Consider the following 20,209-nt stretch of genomic DNA (forward strand, 5'->3'; position numbering starts at 1 on the left):
AAAGCAATTGGTTATTTTCTAGTGTAGTAGCATTGTGGAATAAGACACAAAGGTAATTCAATGTTCTATGGTCCCGCCATCTGAATAGAAAAGGAGGTGGGAGGAAGGCCAGGTAGGAGCTCCCGTCATGCTCAGTGGCTGACCACAGGCTCAGGGAAGGACGCTTGTCAGGAATCGGAAGCGCTGATGGTGGCGCTGCGTTTCTGATTGCGGAAAAGAGTTTGGAGTTCACCAGGCTCCTAGGAGGCTCCCGCTCCCCCCCCTGTTTTTCGTCATTTGGAGTGGACTTGGAGCGCTGTCCCTCCACTATTTCGACCAATGTGACTTCTGCTGCGGGTGGGATCTGCTTCTTGCACAGAAGAGAGAAGAGGCTTGTCAAGTGCGTGATTGGAATCCTGCCCTGAGGAGAGGACTGGTCTCTCTGAAGGAAAGGGACGTGAGGTGGGGGCTACGGTGGGGGATACGGACTACAATATTCTGTCAGTGGGGGAAAGTTTCTTTTTTTTTTTCTTTTTTTCAGACCCTGCATCTGAATAAGTTATACTGCTGCGAGCACTGTCTGGTGAACTCCTGATGCATGCATTATGAGCACATTGTGAGCCCTGGAAAGTCGTTAAAAAGACACTATTCCCTGCAAAACCTTTTAGCGCAAACTTGGCACGAGGCCAGTTTATTTCTCCAGAGTCAGCTGCCCAGGGGGGAGAGGAAGGGGGCTGCATGTCGCTTGTAAGGGCAAGGGCAAGGAGCAGCGCTATATAATGCCCCGATCTCCGCACTATGTCCAGGGAAAGGGACGCTCTGCCTCTAGGGCTCTTAAAGCAGCACGCACTGTTAAAACAAAGCGCCAAGCCCCATCCGACAATCACCTGAATATGGATCTATCTTTAAATACCACCCCTCCGCCGACCACTGACTTAGCTCTTAGGAATACTTCTCCTCACAGCTTACTGCCCTCTATGACTTGCTCGGTGGGTCAAACTTCTTGCTCTGACTCTCTGCTTGAACAGGCTAGAAACCCGGACCCGGACCTGGATTTAAATTTGCAGTTAATTAATAAAGTTAGCCCACCTCTGAACCAATCAGCCTCGAGTTGTAACTCCGAAGTTAATCACAGCCAGGCTCTGGATATGGGTGCAGGCTCCAAGCTACTGTATCCTCTGTTCGGTGGATTGGTGAAGGGTCAAAAGGGTGTTTTTCCCCCACTGACTAGTGACTCTGCCTCTGCTCCTCAGGCAAACAGCTCCCTACTCGATCTATCCTGCGAGTCAATTTCTGCATCAGGGATAAGTACTACAACCGGACCCCCCGCCCCGGACGCCTCTGTTAATGGACCCTCTGAATTGGCCCAAGATCAGCTGAACGCACAAACAGGCTTTTTTTCTCATGCACCTAGAGACAAGGCAAGCTCCGATATCCCTTCAGAAAATGTTCTCCTTCAGATCTTAACTGAGTTAAAAGCTTTTAAAATTTTGCAGAATGAGGCAAACCAGTGAACAGAATCACAATTGAATTTAATTTGTAGTAATATACAGCAACTTAACTCACGTATCAAGGAGGTCAAACAGCGAGTATCTGATCTGGAGGATGCCCACGTCTCTGTGGAACCATCAGTGGCAAAATGCCGAGCAGATTTGTTAGACTTACAGATTCGACTAGATGATGCGGAGAATCGCTCTCACGCAGATCTAATTTGAGATTTACAGGAATTCCTGAAGGGCGCGAAAATGGGCAGACTGTCACAAATGTAATCACAGATCATATCCTGCATCATGTTCTTTCAGAACCAGCAGATAAACATTTGGATCTTACCATCATGCGGGCCCATCGGGTCCCCGCTGTACAGCCACCCCATGCAAAGTATCCTCGAACTATTCGCGTAAATTTTGGTGACTTTCGTGTCAAGGAACGCATCCTTCAACAAGCGATTAAAAGTAAAACACATCAGGTCCCTGGCGATTTTTCGTTCAAACTTTTATCAGATATGTCGGTGGCAGCTGCCCATCGGAGGAGAGAACTGAAAGGGATGATTCCGGCATTCGAAAAGCCGGTGCTCCAGCAGGACTTGCACAGCAATCTAAACTTAAAGTGTTTTTTTCAGGGACATTCTAATCTAATTCAAACAGTTGATGCTGCTGAGACTTTGTTGCATTCAATTCAAAAGCAGTCTGGGCAGAGGGGTAGGAGGAGGGGGTAAAATATGAATAGGAGAAGGGGAGAGGAGGACAGATTATGCACTGGGAGGGGGAATGCTGCTTGAGAAAGGTGGACTTCACAGAGTGTAAATCTAATGCGTCACTATGGCAGTTATATTCCAGTCCTTTTGGAGTCTATGGTATAGGGCGCCATGTCAAGGTACCTGATTAGGGAAGGATGGTGTCGGGGGGCAGCCCAGGATTGCTCAGATGGGAGGGCCCCAGGTGTTGGCCACCTAAGGGTCAGGGTGGGGGCTTGGGGCGGCTGTTGGGAGGGCTGGCAAGGGGTACAGGATCCTGGTTTTCCAAATAAATCATAGCTACGTGCAATTCAGAATGATTAAGGTTATAAAGTGAGTGATATTATTTGGACCAGGCCAAGGCTCGAATTCCCTGGTGGGTTCAGATCATTTACTTCTTCGGCAATTTTTTATGAGAACTCAATGGCAGGGTTGAATTTGTTATTAAGAATAGTTTCCTGGAATGTCAACGGGTTAGATAATCAAAGGAAGAGGTCTGTAATTGAAGAGAGGGTACTGCCCTAAATCCCTTGGTTATTCTATTACAGTAAACCCATATCCCAGCTAATAAGTTGCAGGATTTCATATGTTTAAAATGTTTGCCGATTTTAAGGTGGTTGCCGCAGCTCCATCAGCCCATAGAGCCATGGCGGTCTTTTTAGCTAGAGGCCTCAATGCTCAGGAACTTGACTTTCTCTGCAATCCCGAAGGACGATGGTTCTGGGTGCACTGTTTAATTGCTAAAGATTTATCTTCGTTAGTTTTTATGCTCCCTTGCTAGATGACCCAGCCCCTTATGTAGGACTGTTTCAATCCCTTTTGCAACTATCAGGTAAAATTATTATTGGTGGGGATTTTAACTTTCTTCAGGATCCTAATTTGTACACCACTGTTAGGGGTGAGAAACAACATAAGCCTAGAGTTGCCAAAATCTTTAAAGACTATGCCAAAGTGTTGATGCTCTGTGATCCTTGGAGAATGAGTGCCCCAAACGAGAGAGAGTATACGTGCATCTCAACCCAGTTTAAAAGCGCCTCCCGCATTGATGTTTGTCTGATATCTAAAACATTGCGTTTCAAGACTCAGTCGGTGCGGCACTCTGACTTATCTGACCATGCCTCCCTGGTGCTGGAAGTGTCTCTCTTTTCAGAAGTCTCCAAGCCTCAGCCTAGAAAGTGGTTCTTTAACCAACAGCTCCTCCAAGATGAGGGATGGGTACAGATCTCTAAGGACGAACTAAGTGAATTTTTCAAACGTAATCAGGGATCTTCAACTATGGCTATAGTCTGGGATTCGGTTAAGGCTTTTTTCAGGGGCTTGGTAATCGCCAAGGAAGCTGCAGACAAATCTTCCTAGAGACAACAAGCCAGGGCTCTGGAAGAGGTAGTGCAAAGGTGTTTAACTACTTACCTACATGCACCCATGGAAAACAATAGACTCTCTTTTGAATTAGCTAAAAAGGCACTGGCCAACAATTTTTTAAAGAAGGTTGATATAGGATATCAGACTTATAGACAAAAGGTATACAGGCAAATTCTTGCCATGGCAAGCTCAGGATCGAATTGCTGGCAATATGATACATGCATTGAGATGCCCTGTCACCGGGGTTAGGCATCCTGACCCCAGAGCTGTGGATGAAATTATGCTAGAACATTATAGGTGAATTTACAGCCATGCTCTGGATATTGACCCTATGACCATCAAGGAGTTCCTGGGGAAACTGAATATTCCTAGTCATACAGAAAAAGACAGCGATGCTCTAATAAAGCCATTTACGAAGTTAGAACTCCTTGAGGTTGTCAAGAACCTTCCCAAGGGGAAGGCTTGTGGACCTGATGGCTTTCTGGCTGAATTTTATAAAGGTTTCATTAAAGTATTCATTGACGATTTTTTTTGTCTTTAATTAATGGCCTGCTTAAGGGCGAGCAGATTCCCAATTCTTGGCACTTAGGGAATGTGGTTAGCTTTCCCAAAAAGAATAACGATAGAGAAGATCCTACTGCATATCGTCCAATCTCTTTGCTAAATACAGATTATAAAATCATCACAAAACTTCTGGCTAATAGGCTCAATGGGGTTGTCAATAAACTGGTGCACCCCGATCAGAACGGGTTTCTTGCTAGTGATCATCTTGCAACTAATACGCACTACTTAGCCGAGGCTCTTGATTATTTCGCTTCTAATAAAATTCCTGCCATCATCCTCTTATTAGATGCGGAAAAAGCATTTGATTTTGTTGTGTGGGATACACTCTTTGCAACACTGTCTAGCTATAAGGTGCCCATTCAGGTCTCTGCAATAATTCAAAGGTTGTATTCAAACTCTGAAGCCAATATTATTATTAATTCCGCTTGTGTTGGTCAACTTCAAGTACAACATGGGACTCGGCAAGGTTGCCCTCTATCCCCTATACTCTTTGCGCTCTTCATTGAGCCTTTAGCCGTTAAAATCAGACAAAATAATCTGATTCATTCCCCCTCGAAGTCAATGGGGAAGATCAAACTATGCTGATGATATCATTATGTTTTTAGATGAAGAGCGGACCTCCCAGGAAGTGGCTTTCAATGTGTTTGCCGAATTTGAGCAAATTGGTGGCTACAAGATTAATATAAGTAAGACTGATATTATTCTGTGTGGCACTTCTTCTATTAAACTGCTCCCCGAATTAAGGCATTGTGTGAATGCTAGGCCAAAGAGATATCTTGGGATTAACTTTTCAGCTGATATAGGAGACCTGTATGACCTTAATTACGCCCTGTTGCTCTCAAAAACTCAGGCCCTGCTTGCTCGATGGGGGTCTCTCCCCCTTTCTATATTAGGTCGAATTGCATTGCTCAAAATGTCAGTATTACCATTATTTAACTTTCTGTTCTCGGCCATTCTTTGTGTATTAACAAACATTTTTTTTTTAAACTGGAGTCTATGTTTCGTCCATTTATTTGGCAAAATCAGAAGCCACTGGCCGCATTAAGCACATTATACGCGGATAGAGGAAAGGGGGGTTTAGCATTACCCAATTTTAAAGATTATTACTTTGCCTTTTTTGCACATTATTTTACTAATTTTAAAGCAGATCAATCTGTAGGCTGTTTATTCAGTAATGACTTTCGTGAATTAATAGGCAGGGAGCACGATATTCTGAATCCAGCACTTTTGGTGAAATCTCCCAAAAAAAGTTTGTTATAAGATTTTTAAATGGCTCTTTAAAAGAAAATTAGATTTGTTTAGAAGATATTCAATCCCATATTTGCATTTTTACACTCCTCTCACACAGTTTACGCTACGTTCTGGCTCTCAGCTCAATTCAGGCTTAGTAAGGAGATGGGAGCATGTAGGATTTAGTAAAATTGGGGATTCTCTTATCAATGACAACTGGGAAACTCCCTTAAACATTCAGATAGTTGTCCAAAATTATTTTCTTTTGGTGGGATCCTATAATACTATGCTTCACAGTTTAAGGGATTTGGATATCAATGTAATCATTAATACTCAGGCGCTAGTTGCCAAATTGGTTGACCTTCTTTATATTAAAGTAGTGGTTGTTGGATTTGTAGAGGAATAGGTTTGGGAGTTATTTAAATTATAAATAATTTACATTCAATAGGAATTTGTTTTATATTTTGAAGAAATTCATTAATTATGTTAATTGTTGTCATTTTTTTAAATTTTAATTTGTTAATTTTAATGTGAATATTAATTGTATTATTTTATGTTAGTTGATATTTTATATTTTGTATTTTCATTTGCCAATTTTAATGTTTATATGAATTGAATTATTTTCAATAATAGTAAGTTATGTTTTGGTATATGGATGTTAAGTTTGTAGGAGAATAGGGTAGGAAGTTAATTAAATAAAATCTATTTAAAATTAGTATTAACTTATTTGTATATGAATTGAATGCTTAATGAATATTAATTATGGGCCTGATTTAGAACTTGGCAGATGGAATACTCTGTCATAAATGTGAATGATATCCCGTCTGCCGTATTATGATCCCCATAGGCTATAATGGGATCATAATACAGTGGACGGGATGTCTGTCATGTTTGTGACGCAATATTCCTATGCACCAAGTTCTAAGTCAGGTCCTATGTCTGTTAGTTATTTTTTATGTGTTGTTTAATTTGTGAAGTGTTTTATTTTTTAATGTGTACTTATATTTCTTATGCATGTATTTTGTTAACGCAATGTTTTTCTGTAGCTGAATAGAGTCGGAAGATATTAAAGCTACAATATTTTGTGTATTAATTGTTTCCTTATAAGGAATGGATTAATGGCTAATTGATTAAAGCATGAATTAATTCAATTATGAGGGTTTTGTCATTGTGTTTGTGGAATTCTTTTTGTTTGTTTATTTTATTTGTTTTGAAGCATTATTTTGAAATAAATCTACATATATTCTTTTACATTTTCAACTGTGTGCCACCAGGCATTCATTTTCCATTTATATTTTAAAATTGTGTCATATAGTATTTTTTGTCTCTAGTTAATATCAGCTGTCAATAGTTTTTTTAGGTATCAAAATCTTTTAAGTGAGTGATCATGACCTGTATTCTTATATGTAATCATTTCCAACTCCAGTGCTTTCCCTACTGTTGCTCAGACAGGAATAGAAATAGTAAATCCAACCCCTCAAAAGTTCAATGCTTTCCATGCTGTTGCTCAGACTGTTGTGGGAATAGTAAATCTAACCCCTCCTAATTCCAACACAGTCCTTATTGTTTCTCATACTAAAGAGGGAATAGTAAATTCTAACCCCTCTGAAGTCCCTACTAATGCTTAGAAAGGAGTGAGAGTAGTAAACCCAACCCAACCTTGCCCAATGGTTCTGGAGGGGGCTCCATGCCCATTTCTCGGTGCTGGGGAGTGCAAGGCCACAGTCTCTCAGGTGGATGACTTGCCCACTGCTTCTGGAAGGGGATCCATGCCCATTTCTCTGTGCTGGGGAGTGCAAGACCACAGTCTCTCAGGTGGTGACTTGCCCACTGGTTCTGGAGGGGGCTCCTTTCCCATTTCTCTGGGCTTTCAATGTGTTTGCCGAATTTGAGCAAAGGCCACAGTCTCTCAGGTGGGTGACTTGCCCACTGGTTCTTGAGGGAGCTCTTTGTACAGCAGTCCCAGAAGAGTAGCCTACATGCCCTCTGCTGGAGGTGAGGGCTGCACTATGTCAGTAGGTGAAGGTGCCTTCTGGGCAGCCTCTGCTAGAGGTGAGGGCTCCATGACCACTGGTGGTGGTGGTGTCATCCTGCCAGCCTCTGCTGGAGGTGAGGGCTGAGCTGTGTCAGCAGGTGAAGTTGCCTCCTGGGCAGCCTCTGCTGGAGGTGAAGGCTGCACTGTCTCAGCGGGTGAAGGTGCAGCCTCTTCAGGAGGAGTGAGCTGCACTGCCTCAGCTGGAGGTGACGGCTCCGTGACCACTGGTGGTGGTGGTGTCATCCTGCCAGCCTCTGTTGCAGTGGAGGGCTTCTTCCCTTTCATGGCAGACGTCAAGGGCTTCTTCCCCTTCATGGAAGCAGGCGCAGCCTCCTTCCCCTTCATGGCAGGAGTCGAGGGCGTCTTCCCCTTCATGGCAAGAGTTGCGGGCTTCTACCCCTTCATGGCAGGAGGCGCAGCCTCCTTCCCCTTCATGGCAGGAGTCGAGGGCTTCTTCCCCTTTATGGCAGTGGTTGATGGATCCTTACCCTCCCTGGCTGGTGGAGTGGGAACCATCACTGTCTTGCCTCCATGACTAAGAGGTACCTCCACTGTCCGCATGGACTGTTTGGCTGAGGTGCTGGGCTAGATCATTGGGACCCTACTCTTACGGGCAGGACTGGGGAGGAGGGGGAGGGAAGAGGTCAAGTTGGGCAAGGAAAAGCTTTTTAGGAACAGTGGGGCAGGAAGAGGGATGGGAGTGGAGGTTGAGGGAGTGGTTGTTGGATGAGTACGTCTGCTGGATTTGGGTGCAGGTGCATGGGGAGTGTGCTGATGTGAGATGGATGGCTGTTGGGTGTCTGAGTGCTTGTGTTTGTGACTATTAGGAGAAGGGGGACAGACAGGGTTGGAGAGGACACAGGGAACGCATGGATGGATGTTGTTGAGGTGTCTGCTGGCGAGATGTGTGTGCTGCTTGGTGTGGTGATGCTGGTGGTGGATGTTGAAGCAGTGCATGCAGTTGTGAGTGTGGACGTGAATGTGAGGGAGGTGGAGGAGGAGGAGGGGGAGAAAGTGGAGGCAATGGATGTGGTTGTGTCTGCAACTGTCTGGTGTTTGCGGGAGTGCTTGTGTGTTGAAGTGTGGTGCCTCTGTTTGCCTGCGCTATTCTTGTGTGTTGTCTTGTGTGCATGCTCGTCTGCATTTGTGCATGGGATGTATTGGGGTTGAGGAGACTGGGACTGGGAAGTGGTAGTTGGAGGGGGGACGGTAGGGACAGAGACAATGGCTGCCATCAGAGAGGAGGTCAGAGCCTGAATCGATCTCTGTTGGGCTGGCAATCTACCGTGGGTGCCTCCAGGAAAGCATTGCATTGCTGCATCTGGAATGCCAGCCCCTAGATGGCATTCACAACGGTTGACTGTTCTACACAGATGGATCTCAGGAGGTCAATAGCCTCCTCACTCAGGGCAACAGGACTCACTGAGCAGGACCTGAGGTGCCTGGGGTGAAGGAGATGCCCACCTTCCTGGGTGAGCGGCACGGGCAATTCATTGAGGGGCTACTGAGAGGGCGGTGCTGGTACTGGGGAGGCGGCAGTACCTGCTGCTGGGGTGGTCACAGAGGTGTCTGCCACCACCAGGGAGCTTCCATCTGAGGAGGTATCTGAGTCTGCGTTGTCATCTCTTATCTCTGCCATGGTGCTCCCCTCGCAATCCATCCTACTGGTTCCCTCGGCATCGGTGAACTTTACCTCCTGGGTCCTGTGGGATGCAGCTCCCTCTGTCACCAGTGTCCCTGCTCCTCCACCAGATGATGCTAATGCACACATTAACAGGATGACAGAAAATAAAGGGGGGGATAGAAAGAGAACACTGGGTCAATTACTGCACCAACACCACTTTTGGCATACACAGGACCGTTCGCGATGCAATGTCTGGCCTGGCATTAAGGTGCACCTACTAACTGACACCCACCACCCGGATCCCATGCCACCTACCAATTATTGTAGTAATGCCGACTGTACTCACCCCTTGTGGATGCTGTGATGCCCTCAAGTACCCATCCAGCTCTGGGTAGGCCACCGCCAGTATGCAGGCCATCGGGGGGTCAGGTTCCGATGGGCACCCCTTCCTCATAGGGAGGCCATCCCCAGTTGGGCCTCTGCAGTCTGGCCCACCAATCCCGTTTCCTTCACCACTGGCACACATATCGGCCGGCATACACCATGAACACCACCACATGACATCACCCCCCCCATGACACAATGCTTGCCACACATCGCCATGCATCCTGCTCACATGCATTGTGCCCAAGGTGTACTCACCTGTTGGTCTGGAGGTCCATACAGCAGTCCGTACTGGGGTAGGACCCCATCCACCAATCGCTCCAACTCCTCTGAAGTGAAGGCAGGGGCCCTTTCTCCAGTCACACAGGCCACAGTAGGTTCCAGACACAGGTCACAACAGCACACGCAGAGTAGGTGTTCTCCTGTTGAAGGTCAGGAAACAAGTAAGGAATCAGATAGAAAATGGTGGTCACGTCCGCAGTGGTATAAAATACAAAGATACACTAGGGTAGTAGGGGTGAATGAAGCCGCACTTCTAGGCAGTACAACAATGGTTAATAACAGGTATGTGAGATAAAGCAAAGTCTGGTGCAGCTTGGCCCAGTGCCCTACTACCCAGAAGGCACAATCACGGGTATCAAAGTACCCAAGGACAAAATTGAAACAAATTGGCCACAGCACACAGAATATATTGTCCAATCATGTGGTGAGGATAAGGGATCCCTGGTGGTACGTTGAAGGTTATGAAGAAGTATGAGGTAAAGAGAAAATCTTGAGTGGGCTTAAGTAGGAGAAAAAAGATCTTAATGAAATGGTAAAACTAAGAGTAGTCACGCTGCCCGAGCAGTAACAGGAAAGTTGGATGTTGAGGTAAGTATATGGTAGACGCTCTCAGACAACTCACCGTGTTTCTACAACCGACGTAGTTCAGGTTTGACTCGTGGCTTATCAGGGCCTCATATACTTACCTCAACCCACGCGCTCAACATCCAACTTTCCTGTTACTGCTCGGGCAGCGTGACTACTCTTAGTTTTACCATTTCATTAAGATCTTTTTTCTCCTACTTAAGCCCACTCAGCTGCCCACTATCTACTTATCTGGCCGCACGGCCCAGCCTTGATGAAGTCACTTGTGTGACGAAACACGTGTTGGCTGTATATCTTAGATGACATCATGATTTCTAATTTCCACAATTAAAGACACCATCTAATAACAAGACTCAAGATTTTCTCTTTACCTTATACTTCTTCATAACCTTCAATGTACCACCAGGGATCCCTTATCCTCACCACATGATTGGACAATATATTCTGTGTGCTGTGGCCAATTTGTTTCACGTCCGCAGTGGTGTACACCGTCACCGCTGGTGCAGAATCCCCATTGTCAACTGTACTCTATAGAGCCTCATATTATCCAATGATGAATTGTATGGCGGTGCAAGACCGCCTTCTGCCATGACGCCAACCGTCGGCAGAGTTCCCTCACTTCCAGCTGTCCCTACATACAGGACAGGCAGTCGCCGTGGACTACCATCAGATTAACCTTTACTGCTTCATGGTCTAGATTTGCACATAACTGTCATAACCACTGTCCCATCACATAAATGCAACATGTACACTTAGGTTGTGGTTCCATTGTTCAAATTGTGACATCCTACTCACTCTTGTGTCCCTTAGATACCTACCGCTGCGGATGAATGGGAGAAGAAGACGAACCCCCATGTATAGACCTCTTGCGGACCTGGCAACACTGGAGGACAGGCACATAATACTCACCGATAGACTGGACAGGGCCACAATCACAGAGCTGTGTGCCCAATTGGAGCCTGACCTGATATCAGCTATCCGTCATCCCACTGGGATACCCCCTCTTGTGCAAGTGCTATCAGTGCTCCATTTCCTGGCAACTGGTTCTTTCCAAGTGACAGTGGGCTTGGCAGCAGGAATGTTACAGCCAATGTTTTCAATTGTGCTCGCAAGAGTTTTGTCTGCCCTGGTGAAAACATGTGTAGCTACGTAGCTTTCCCCCAGGTGGAAGATTTGGCCACTGTAAAGGCAGGATTCTATGCAATGGGTCATATCCCCAATATAATTGGTGCGATTGATGGTACACATATTGCGTTAGTTCCCCCCGCCAGAATGAACATGTGTTCAGAAATCATAAGAGTTTCCATTCACTGAATGTGCAAATGGTTTGCCTGGCGGACCAGTACTTCTCCCACGTCACTGCCAAGTATCTTGGGTAGGTGCATAATGCCTTCGTCCTGAGAAATAGCAGCATCCCAAATGTGATGGCCCAACTACAGTGGCACAGGGTGTGGCTAATAGGTGAGCCAGATCCCCCACCCACTAAATGTCAGTTTATGCCTTCAGGTGTTCTCCCCATAGGATTGTGTAAGGCTAAATGTTGTCACTCAATACTTGCAGGTGATTCTGGCTACCCAAACCTATTGTGGCTGCTGACCCCTGTGAGTAATGCCAGGACAGGGGCTGACGACCGTTATAATGAGGCACATGGATAAACCAGAGGAATAATTGTGCGGATCTTCGGCCTCCTGAAGGCCATGTTTAGGTGCCTCCATCTGACAGGTGGATCCCTGTGCTACTCACCTGGAAAGGTCTGCCAGATAGTAATGGCATGCTGCATGTTGAACAACCTGGCCCTCAGATGACATGTGCCTTTTCTGCAGGAGGAGGGGACTAGAGAAGACCCTGTGGCAGCAGTGGACCCTGAGGACAGTGAGGATGAGGAGGCAGAGGATGAAGATGAGGACAACAGGTGAGATAGTGGAACTGAACATTACTCTATTGATGTATCTGTGTGCCTGTGGCATGATAGCATTCATTTCCTTTGAATCTCAACTTACTGTTACCTATGGCTTCTCATTTTTCAGATGTTGGTGATATGACAACATTGTCCTGATGTGATCACTACAGACAGTTCCAGGTCATTATTTGTTAGCTATCACAGTGTTCAGATAGTTTGCATTCGATGTGACTGTTCCCACAAATGCATATTTCAGACACATAAAACAGTGTTACTCAAATTGTGTTCCAGGGCGTTTGCTGGAGCGCTATAAAATTGAGGGTAAAGTGCAATAGAATGGGGTGATGGTGGAGAAAAGTCCAGGGTATTGTTCCAGTCTGTTTGTAGCAGAGGTGCAGTGTCCAAGTGGCCATAGGAAGGGGAGCAAAAGCAGTTCAGAGTGGACAAGGTTGGAGAGAAGGGGGACAATCCGGAGTGTCTCATTTCCTGGTGGTGGTCTTAGTCTTGGCAAGTGTCTCTGGCTTCTGTCTGGTTTGCAGGGAACATTTGTGGGGTGGTTCACCTTCTGCAGGGGGAGGGGTGCTAGTGGCCTGTGGGTCCTGTGGCAGGGCCTCCTGCAGCATCAGATGTGGAGGGCTGGTCAGTTGACTGGCTAGTAGAAGGGGCCTGCTGGTGTGCTGTATAGTCCCTCTGGTGCCTAAAACATTGTAGATATCGTAATACCTGTAGCCTAGAGAAACAAATATGAGATCCCCAAACCACAAGAAACCCCAATATCGCCCAATTAACTAAAGATGTCATGTGTCATCCCAATCATACCACATTAGTCCCCACTTTAACTGTGAATCTTAATAGATAGGTTCCCAATGATACCAATGAATGTGAAAATAAAATAAACATGCTCTAATGTGCAATATTAGGCTAAAGATAACACAATGTGGGTGAAATCTCCAAATACATATCGTGAACTCGGCAGACGTCTCACCAACATAAATCCATCAGGTCTAAAACAATTAACAGCTAGTGTGGTTGGCAATGATGAAATGTACAGATTCAGGGTAATGTTCTGTGTGTGGCACCTAAGGAAAGAAGTCATTATCCTCCTGTAACATTGCACCGCACAACTACATTTGCCCTATGACCATGGCTTCCCTCGGTTTCTGCCGCGTCATAAACCAGAAGAATAAAGACACATAGGAAGTCAGACACAACCTCTGGGGTTTTGAATCATCATAGTTGGTAAGAAATACCCCATCTCAGGCGGACTCTTAAAACTACAAAATAAAAACAACAAAAAAAGCCCTCATTGACAGATTAACTCACTACTGAGGCCACTATGTCTATTCTCAAACATTAAGGGGGACGCTCTGCTCAATGAAGGCCGAAAAACGGGATGCCGAAAACGCCATTCACGAAGAGCTCACACGCTGCACGCCATATTTTGCCACGAGCGAAACACTACGACTGCATTCATTGACTTTAAATGACTTCTGCTAACTGATAACGAAAGCGGAATAGGTTGCATGTGACAACCTCGCGGGACATGGAGATAGAAAGCGGCTGAGAATGTTCTGAGATAGTCGGCAAAATATACTGAATACCAGAGGGCAAGGCGGCGCAGGATCAACATCGAAAAGCATATTTTTCTAACCACCTTAACCATAGTAACACCTCTCAGTTATTCAATAAAAAAACCTCGAAACAGCAAAAGTCCCAAAAATACGTGTTCCATAAACAAACAAAAATAATGTAATACACTTTAAAAAAAATGTTTCCAATATAAAAGAGTACTATAAATAAAGATAAGGTTAAATGGCTTACTCCCAGGTAATATCATGATGAAGTCTCTGTACATAAGTGTTCAAATTGAATATACAAAATACTTCCCTCTTTCTATGTATCGCATATTTATCGTTTCCAGGTTTCACATCTATTTACTCCAAAAACAAGCATCTGATGTCATCAAGGGTGTAGTTGTATTCTAAAAAATGCTTATCCATAGGGACAGGTAATCTTTTCATACTGATCGATGTTCAAGGCCAGTCTGGTGGTAAAAGAACGTGCTGTTTTTCCTACATACTCCAACTCACACGGGAAGATGCATAAGTAAACAACATTTTTGGTTTTGCAAACAGTGAATCTTTTTAAAGTTATAGAATAGTTGTATAAATTACATTGTTTCGTCTTTATAGCTGAATGGCATGCTTTACACTGTGTGAATTTGTAGTTGCCAATCAAGGGAACATTCCCATCAATTGTTTTCTGCACACAATTTTTGCTGGGCTGTAGGTGAGACCTCACTACTATGTCTTTCAGATTTTTATTCCACCTGAATGCAAACACAGGGCTGAGGATATGTTCTCTTGTGGAATGTTAGCACTTGATATATGCCAGTTCGCACATACTATCTGGCGAATTTACTCATTGAGAGTTGAATGCTGTATAATTCATACCGATTCGATATCTCTAGGCCATTGTTGATTTTTGTAATAGACAATTTCTGTCATAATAGCGGGCCCTTTTGTAAGTCTCAAGTATTAATCTGTAGGGATAACCTCTTGCCAAAGTCTTTGCCCTCATATCCGTTGCTCTGATGTCATAGTCCTCCAAGTTAGTACAGTTTCTATGGACTCAAAGAAAGTGATACTTTGTTTCTGAATTCTCGGATGGTAACTGCTAAAATGTAACAAAGTATTCCTCGCTGTGTGTTTGGTAAACAGATGTGTTTCCAAACTGTGACAATTTTCTCGTATCAAAATAGTTAGAAATGCCAACCTCTGTTTACTGGTCTACAATGTAAACCTCATGTTACGGTCACAAAAATGTATCTACATTAAAATTTCTTGCAACTGCTAATTTCTCCGACCCAGATATATCATGCTCAAAGAGCAACTGCCTCGAAAAAAGGTGCGATCTTATTGTAGACAAATGTTTGTTCAAATTTACCCATATAAATGTTAGCTATCATCGGTGCACAAGATGCTCCCATGCTGACTCCTTAAATTTGTTTTAATAAGGAGCCATTAAACTCAAAGGTATTTTCTTCTAACACAATTTGAAGGCATTGTAGAATAAAAACTTTGGGTCCCTCTACAGAGTATTCATTCATACATCATTCTACTGCCTCTATGGCCTCTTTTTGTGGGATGTTACTATATAATGCTTCTATGTCCACAGTGATCAATGTCTCTTCATTTGGTTTAAAAGACAGTGCTTCAACTGAATTAATCGTGACCGTAGTATCCTTTACATAAGAAGGAATCTTGGATACAAATGGCCTCAACATTGAGTCAATGTACTTGTATAGAGGTTCCGTAATGGACCCTATGGTGGTAACTATAGGGCGATCTGAAGGATCCACACTATTCTTTTGTATTTTAGGCACACCATTGAGAATAGCCATTTACGGGTGCTGGATAATCAATAATTCAAATTCATTACTACAAATATCTCCCTGTTCTAGTGCCTGACTCAGAAAACCCTTACATTTTTTACACACACACACACAGTGGGTCAATCAACACAGGACTACTGTGTTCTACATTGTCCAATCAATCATTAATCTTAGTGATGTAAGCTTGTGTTTCCAAAATTACAATCCCACCACCTTTATCACAATTTTTAATCATCAAATGTTGAATGACTTTCAAAGGTTTCAAGGCCATATGTTCCTCTGTGTTCAGATTTGAACTAGGGTGAGGTATCCACCTGGTAGCTGCTTTCAAATGCTGATAAACCACATTTTCAATGATGACCACTTCCGGACCAACGTGATCTAAGCTGGGTGTAAAGCTAGATGATGAAGATAGCCCTGAGTGATTAGTCCCACCTGGGATCTGAGGAACAGCCTCAGAGAAGAATTTCTGCAAACTTATTTTACGAAACAACACCATCATATCCTGGAACAATTCAAAAACATTAACTCCGGTGTGTGTAACAAAAGATAGCCCCTTGGCCAAAACGAGTAAATAATAGGTTCAATCTCTCTATCCGTTGGGTTGAAAATCAGTATCTGTTTTATTGTCTCTAGTACTGTGCATTCCTTGTCACTAGAAACTGCCTTTGATTCTGTTGAAAACTTCCATGATATCTGGGTGAATATCTTGTTCTGCCAAGAGTGGAGCAACTGTAGATGTCAGAGTAGTGAAAGGCATGCAGCTGCGTAACACCATGCCAGTTGGCATCTTTCCTGTCTTGGGCCATCACTTAAATAATGGCCATCCCAGAGTGAAAATGGTCTGCAGTGCCAGGCCACCAGCAGGCTGGAGACTAAGGGCCTCATTACAGGTCTGGAGGACTGAAACCCAGATCACCAGACCCGTGGAGAGGAGACTGCTGCGAAGCTGGAGGTCCTTGGACCCCCATTACATGGTTTCCACAGGGCTGGCCAGCAGAAAACTCTGAAATCAGAGGTTTCCACCAGTCAGCCCACTGGAAACCATGTAGCTGCAATGGCCTCTGCTCCTCATGGAGATGAGGCCAATGTCATCGCACAGAGGGTGCCCCCCTGTCACCCTAGCACTGGGTTTCTGCCAGACTTTTCATGGTGGGGTCCTTGCCATGAAAAGGCTGGCAGAAACTGGACTCATGATGAGCGTGGCTGTGCTGAACTTAGCGTGGCCAAGGCTGAGCATAACTCCGACTGCCATCAGGCCATCAGGAACCATGTTCCTGGCATGGATGGCAGCCACTGTCCAACTGCCATGGTTGTAATGTTGCGGGTGGACTGCCTGGAGTACGGCGGTCCGACCGTCACCACAAGGCTGGTGATTTCAAGATTGCCAGCCTCATAATGACGCTTTAAGAATTGTAAAAACAGAAAAGAACATGGCAGCATGCATTTTCCATGTGTGGAATTTGGAACAACATGCTCACCCGAAATAAGGACAATTCCAATGCTGCTCCAATTTAGAAAAGAGGTGAAGACACACATTTGTAAAGAACTCTACATCACAATGTAGTCCAATTCAATAACCAGCTATCTCGCTTACACTTATTAACTATATGATTACATTTGAATTGATGCCTTTTTGTCTAACCTTAAGCATATAATTACCAAATAAATATAATTTTCATGTTGCATAAGGTGAAGACTCCTGGTATGTGTGTACATTGGTGTATTTGATTTCAGTATCTGAACCTTGGTTTGAGGTATGTCTTCAAGGATCACAGAATTGCTAACAGTTTCACCAAATTGACATGCCAGGGTGGGTCTGCCATCATTGTTTTTTTTCTCCAAAGAAACCCCTGTTGTGGAGGCAGTAGCCTTTTAGGGGAACAAGGCAATTAGCCTTCAAATATGGTGGGCTAGCCTGCTAAATTTGAAAGAAGCCCCAGTCACTATAGGCAACCACAGAAGAAAGCCATTGTGTAACATCACACATGTTCAAGATTCTTACCTCATTGCCCACGGGGTGACAGTATTGAATTATTTTTACATGACATTGAATACTGCATAGACAGACCTGAAGTTGAGGGCTTAGAAGCTGAGGGCTCAGTGACGAGAAATGTATTTAAGACCCAAAGCTAAGCATTAACTATACACATGCTGGGTGCTATATACTATCAATTAGTGCACACTAATTAATTATAAAATGGGCAAAAGATAAGTGTGTGGTATATCATCAATAATACAAGCATTTTTTGCAAATATATTCTTTTTTGTTAAATAGTTTTTATTGAAGATTCATAAAAACATAACAAGAAAAGTAACAATTGAAATTGCAATATATTAATTAAAAGTCAGAGGCAATGTAAACTTGAGGGTTGAAGAAAGAAAAGAGCTTATGACACCTGAAAAAAAATCGTCAGTTTGTATATAAAAGGAAAGAAAAAGATAGACGAAGAAAGGGGGAACAAGGAATATAATAAGAGGGAGAGTGGGGAAAAGACAGGGAGGAACATAAAGAGAAAAAGTTAAATATGTGATTAAGTAAATGGCGAGTGAGAAAATAGATCATAAAAGGTAACAAGTATAAACCAGATTAAGGGCTTCATTATGGGTTTGGTGGTCTCAGGACTGCCTTGTTGGTGGTTACAGTCATACTGCAAACAGGCTGGCGGAGAAGACCGCCAAATTATGTCCATTGCAGTATTCCCAACAGAATACAACCAAAGCACTGCCAGCACTACCACTGCAGTCACAACGGATGACAGAAGGCACCTGCATTCCAGTGGATACCCTGTTACCAACGGACAGATTACAAGGTTGCACACCAACAAGGGTTCAGCTGTGGTCATACCACCATGGAAACCCAGGTGGAAACAAACTGCATAAAAGGAGACACTTACCATCAGAAAGCCATACTTGTTGGAGCTGCCATGAAACCTGAACTACATGTCATCCCGCTACTCCTGCTCGCACAAAGATAACAGAATCTTGGCCACTGCTGACGACAGCAACCGTAAGTACACACACACTTACCTCTAACTCTTGAATTATTCAAATGTCAGTACACTCACACAATATTCCATTGGTGAGGGGTTGTGACGGCAATAACCACAAACTATTACATAATGATGCACACTCACATACAGCCACACACACGCACATACACAGTACACACACTATGGCCAACAGATACACACACGTCAAACACACACACTTATGCATGGAAACACAGCACAGGCTCAGTTACACACAATAACACACAACACCACAACACGTCACAACACCACCAAAACAATACCATTGCCAATACGTTGACAAGCACTCACTATAGACACAATCCAGAGGCACATCACACATACAACACAACCTACAATCAACAGGCCACAAACACAAACAACCACACAACCATACAACGTACCAATTGACATACACATCACACACAGCACATTGCATATCACATACCATTCACTAAATATGCACCCACATACTGTCAATACACACCAAGCCACACAACACACCAACAAACACATGTCAACACAAATCCTACTCAGTAGCATGTCAATAAAATGTTTTGAACAGACACATGCGCATCACACAACACACACACTATCACTGGGGGGGCAAAAACACTGCATATAGCCTCACATACTTCCCAAACAATACAGGTAGCACAAGCACCCCACACACACAAATACTGATACATAATCAATGTCAGCCAGGAACAACTCAATACTAGGAAATTAAATGCATGACTAAGATGTAACCAGTAAACCAACAACAGGTTGGTTTAAATTATTATTAAAAAACAAAGTTTAGAAAAACAAAGGGCATAGGGCAGTCCTTTGACAACAGTATGTGTGCGCTGAACTTGACGCCTGACTGCCAAATAACCTCCACAGGTAAGGGCATCAAGGCAGGCAGGCACCTTCGGAATTATCGGGTGTGGTGGGGTTGTTTGGGCTTAGGTTTGGGAGGGGGACCTTTGGGATGTGGCTTGGGAGGGGGGTTCACTTTGAGGCTTACGGGAGGGTTGGCTTCTTTTGGGAGAAGTAGACTTCTTGGCAGAGGGAAATGCATGGATATTTGCAGGGGGGCTAGAGGAGGCTTTGTCAGGTGTGCTGTGAGTGATGCTGGGTTGGTGGGGTGTCAGGGCAGGTTGTGACTGTTGCTGTGTGTGCATCTGAATGTTGCTTGTTTGCATGCCGGTAGGGTGTCTTGTGGTGGCTATGTCTGTCTGAGATACCCTTGGATGTTGAGGTGGATTCCAGCCTGTCTGTTTGTGTGCTTTGGCTGTGTCTGGGAAGAGGGGTTTGGGATTGGGAAGAGGATGGTGGAGGGGGGACGGTAGACAAAGGGTGACTGGCTGCCATCAGTGTGGAGGCCAGAGCCTGAAAGGATCTCTGCAGGCCAGCCAGTGCACTGTGAATGCCCTCCAGGAATGCAGTACTCTGTTGGATTTGAGTTGCCAGTCCCTGGATGGCATTCACAATGGTTGACTGACCCACAGAGATGGACCTCAGGAGGTCAATAGCCTCCTCACTGAGGGCAGCAGGGCTAACAGGGTGTGGGGCAGAGGTGCCTGCGGCAAAGGAGATGTCCACCCCCTTGGGTGACGGGGCGGGGCCAACTGGGTAGGGAGC

Source organism: Pleurodeles waltl, chromosome 3_2 (assembly GCF_031143425.1).
Source record: "Pleurodeles waltl isolate 20211129_DDA chromosome 3_2, aPleWal1.hap1.20221129, whole genome shotgun sequence".
Taxonomy (NCBI): Eukaryota; Metazoa; Chordata; class Amphibia; order Caudata; family Salamandridae; genus Pleurodeles; species Pleurodeles waltl.